Here is a 4,892-nt window from a genome sequence, read left to right as displayed (position 1 = left end):
CAACCCCTCTCCGGCCTATCACCCTCACCTTAACCTCCTTCCACCTATCGCATTTCCAACGCCCCTCCCCCAAGTCCCTTCTCCCTACTTTTTACCTTAGCCTGCTGGACACACTTTCCTCATTCCTGAAGAAGGGCTCATGCCCAAAACGTCGATTCTTCTGCTCCTTGGATGCTGCCTGACCTGCTGAGCTTTTCCAGCAACACATTTTCAGCTCTGATCTCCAGCATCTGCAGTCCTCACTTTCTCCTATTTAGTATAAGTTTTTGATCTCTTAAAAAGTTTTGAAAGAGTTAATAAGGAGAAATTGTTTCCAGTAACAGAAGAGTCAGTAACTGGAGGACCCAAACCTGAGATTATTGATAAAAGAACCAGAGGCAAGATGAGTTATTTTCAACTGCAGGATGTGTTCTGAAACGCACTGCCTAAAAGGCTGCTGGAACAATTCCATGAACAAATTCAAAAAGGAATTGGACAAATATTTCAATGGAAGAATTTACACATCTATATGAAAAGCCCAGTAATGTGAAACAATTTTTGAGTAGCTCTTTCAAAATGCTAGCACATGAACAATGGGCTCATGGTTTGCATTTGTTCTATAGCAAACTGACTAGCCTTGCATGAATATTGTTCTATCATTTCATTTGACTAAGTTTGTCCTCAAATCTAGAGGGTATTGAAGGTACGAATCCAACTGTTCAATTCCTTTTGTTCAAATCTATCCAGTTGCATTTCGTAGATTATGGAATAAGAATCCCCTCAACACAAAAATGAGTCCATTTTACAAATTTGTGTCAGTGCTTATCTTCCCAACCAGGGAGCACAAATTGGAAATTCAGGCAACCAGGCAACATATAGTACAAGCTTTCAGTCTTAGTTGCTAGAAGGTCTACTGAGTCACTGACTTCACACTTGAACTTTGGATGTACACAGCCGCTATCAAAGTACAACATTATAGTGGGCTTTTAGTAAACTGTACCCGAAAAAGCTTTGGCAACAAAACTGAATGAATACTTTTAACAATATAGGAGGAATGCTTAACCCCTCTTAGTATTAATCTTATTATCTGCTTGATTTCCAGTAGTGTGGTCAGAAATTTGATTATGAAACCAGGAAGTCTCATTTTGTATGAAGCATTCCCTGCACCCGTCCCAAACCATAACCAATTTTTCAAATTATTGACTGACTAACCCCATCCCACCCAGTTTCAAGAGAGCTGAATGAACACATTTTGTACTTAAAGAAGTGAACAGAATTGCCTAATTAACAAGTTAACGACAAAGTGGACAGACTGTATACTGTAACTTGGAGATCTAGACAACCAGCATCGGAATGAACATTTAAATTTAAATAATCTTGTTAAAATGTTTAGTAAAGAAATGGACCAACTGCTTGTTCTTGGCACATATTATGGTGTCTGAGTAGTGATGTTTACTTGTGATTAGTTTAGTTTGGTTTATCTTAGAATCATCATAGAATCCCTACTGTGTGCAGACAGGCCATTTGGCCCACCGGTCCACACTGACTCTCCGAAGAGTATCCCACCCAGACCCATTCCCCTAACCTATTACTCTACTTTTCCCCTGACTAATGCACCTACACATTCCTGAACACTATAGGCGATTTAGCTTGGCCAGTTCACCTAACCTGATCATCTTTAGACTGCGGGTGGAAACCGGAGCACCCAGAGGAAACCCACATAGATACGGGGAGAATGTGCAAACTCCACACAGACCGTCGCCCGAGGTGGAAATCAAACCTGGGTCCCTGGTGCTGTGAGGCAGCAGTGCTAGCCACTGAGCCACCGTGCCACTCATGGTTCACTGCAACCAAGTTTTATCTGAGCTGTAAGAGTGCCTCTCTGTAAGAGTGCCTCTCTGGCCAAGGAGTAGGGTGAATCTGACTAGATTTTTAGCAGTGCCAGTAATAGCAAGACCGGTACAGTTGTGTGAATCACTTGTTGAAGTACTACAGTAACTATTGGTCATTTGGTAATAAAACTGCATTTTCAAATGAAGAATAGTTCTTTTAGATGAAAGGATTTCATGCCATATTTCTTTCCAAAATTATTCTTCAAAATGTAGAAAAGGTTTGTGTTTTCATCTTTCACCCATGTTCAAAGCAGTCTTTAGTGCAATTCACGTTCAAGTGGTTTTATGAAAATTTGCAAAAGAAAAGGAGGGTTTCTTTCGTCAGAGGAAACATGCAGATTTACAAAGAATAGCAACTAGCTGAGACTTGAACTTAGTTTTGTTAATATTAGCTAAGAATTTTGAAATATTACTAGAGCAGTGATAGAAGTGAATTGTGTAGTAGAGTTTCCAGAGTGCATGCACATTACATGAGATGTATTGGAGCAGGACAAGGCATAACCCTTTCACCCACACTTCTAGTCTTGATTCCATTGTGTAATGAGCTTCTCAGATTTCAGTTTCTGTCAATTCTCTATCATTTAATTGAGAAACACAACATATTGTGGGAAGTATAAATGTTACCATGGCTTTTCGAACTTGCTGCTGAGCCATTGTGTACATTTCACAGCTGGATTAATGATTGTTCTGCCCTAGTATAACCAGTTAAATGGTTCATTAGTTGCCTGAAAAGTGTTAAAAATAACCATTACAATGGCATCATGATAGGTTGCTTTCTCTAGTTGAACAGAATACAAGGCTTGCAACCATAAACTGCTATTTTATTTGTGAGTTATACGTTATTATTAAATATTGATAATTAACCATTTTTTCAGCCAAAGTGAAAAGTAAAACCCTTTTCCTTGCAAACAGTTTTGGCTTGTTGAACTTCTCTTATGGGGTAATTTATTTGTATTTTGTTTCTTTTGTCTTTAATTCACCCAAACTTGAACAGAGAGAAAGTAACGATGGATGTCAGGATGCATTATTGAATTTGGTGATTGAATTACTTTCACAGAACATTTCCCTTGATCTCCAAAATCTGTATTATCCATAGTTTGAATCCTGTTCTGAACAACATCCAAATTGTTCACCTTATTATGTACATCACTTAACTGACTTAGTGTACTCCTCGGGATGCTTACCAAATTAGATTAGATGTGTTGATGTCTGTTTTATTTTCTTTGGATGCTTTCATTGAAAACATTTCATTATTTTGCTTTCCATCTATGGACTTTGAAAATTACACCATTGGTGGCTTCAGAGGATTATGGGATAGACAAGAAAGTAGAGTTGAGCCCATAATCAGATAAATCATAATCCTCTTGTGATGGAGCAGGCTTGAGGGCTTGAATTACCTACTCCTAATTTCAGATGGTATATTTTTATTTCGTATGATATTTTTTAGTTATGACCTCATAACAGTAAGATCTGCACTTCTAATTTCAGCTGCACAATTTGTTCATTCACTGACTGTGTCAACCTCCTTTATAGTAATGATGTAGCTTCTTAAATGGTGTACACAGATGTCTATGTGACTAATGCATCACCAATAGCATTGCACCTTGGCTGCCGTGTCTTGGTTAGTTTGTGGGCTTCCTTGTAAAGGCATTCTCTGTCTTTTCGCAGAGGTTTGTGAGAAACCCTCTCCTTTGCCAGCAGTTTTATAATTGTTACTAATCTGAAGTTCAATATCATCTTGCTTGAAATCCATTGATTCTTTGTACTGTGGCTAGTAATTGCAGCTACCTCTTAGGTTTGCAAGCCAGTTAGTAAACTCGTGACCCTAAGAAAGCTTAGACTTTGGTTGTCCTTTGTAATGTGTATCTACATCAGAGGTGAAAAAAGACCTGAAACTAATTTAAATAGCTGAAATATGAGCTTGCACTAAACAAAGCTAATCAGCTGTTGGATGACGCTACATTTAACTGCCACAATCCAACAGCCAGTTGCTGTAAACACAATTTAATATTTTAGATAACGTTCTGTAAGTTCTCTGACATTCAGCAATAATACCTCTCTACAGAACTCCATCTAATCACTCTCCTTGCACCTATTCTTCTCCATTTATCAAATTATATGTTATAAATGCACTACATAAGCATACTTAAATGTAAGCTGTAATTTTATTCAAGTATTAACAGGGTTCGCTGCAAACTATGTTTAATAAACCTGACTCTGGACCAGATCCAGATTTTTAGTATCACTTTTAAACTGAGTGTATACCAAAATCTTTCCCTGTGCCCTAGTAAGATGATGAAAATTATAGTGGAATGGAAGTGAAATTAGGGTTGAAATGAGCAAACATTTTATTGAAGCAGAATCTTTTAAAGCCAAATTTTAAAAATTTTGGGCTGTTTTCAAATGAATGAAACTCAAAAATGTGATACTGTTCCATCAAAGCATTACTGGTTTCTATAGGTATTCACATTGATTAACTCATTCATTGATTAACATGGGCTATGTGCAAGATGTTCAGTTTTCAGCAATACCTGTTGTAGTTCAGCCATAACTTGATGCTCACTTTAAACTGATCTAGTTCAAGTGTCTATGTTTTGTAATCATTGTTTTAAAAATCGTTTACATCTTAAATCAGTATTACAGCAATTGGTATCTTTGAAGGAAATTGTAGCAGTATTTTAAAGGACATGAACAAACTTTATAATAGTGTCATGATTTGGAGGTGCCGGTGTTGGACTGGGGTGTACAAAGTTAAAAATCACAAAACACCAGGTGATCGTCCAACAGGTTTAATTGGAAGCACACTAGCCTTACAACTGTGACCTCCACAACCACTAGCTCTGAAAGCTAGTGCTTCCAATTAAACCTGTTGGACTATCACCTGGTGTTGTGTGTGATTTTTAACTTTATAATAGTGTGTCATTTAGTCTTGACATGGTGCTGATTTCTAAAGTTTTTTAACTGAGCACAATATCAGACTAAACACTACTGCTGAAGTCTGGTTTCTAATGGATAAAATCA

Source organism: Chiloscyllium plagiosum, chromosome 4 (genome assembly GCF_004010195.1).
Source record: "Chiloscyllium plagiosum isolate BGI_BamShark_2017 chromosome 4, ASM401019v2, whole genome shotgun sequence".
Taxonomy (NCBI): Eukaryota; Metazoa; Chordata; class Chondrichthyes; order Orectolobiformes; family Hemiscylliidae; genus Chiloscyllium; species Chiloscyllium plagiosum.
This window is presented reverse-complemented; position numbering follows the sequence as displayed.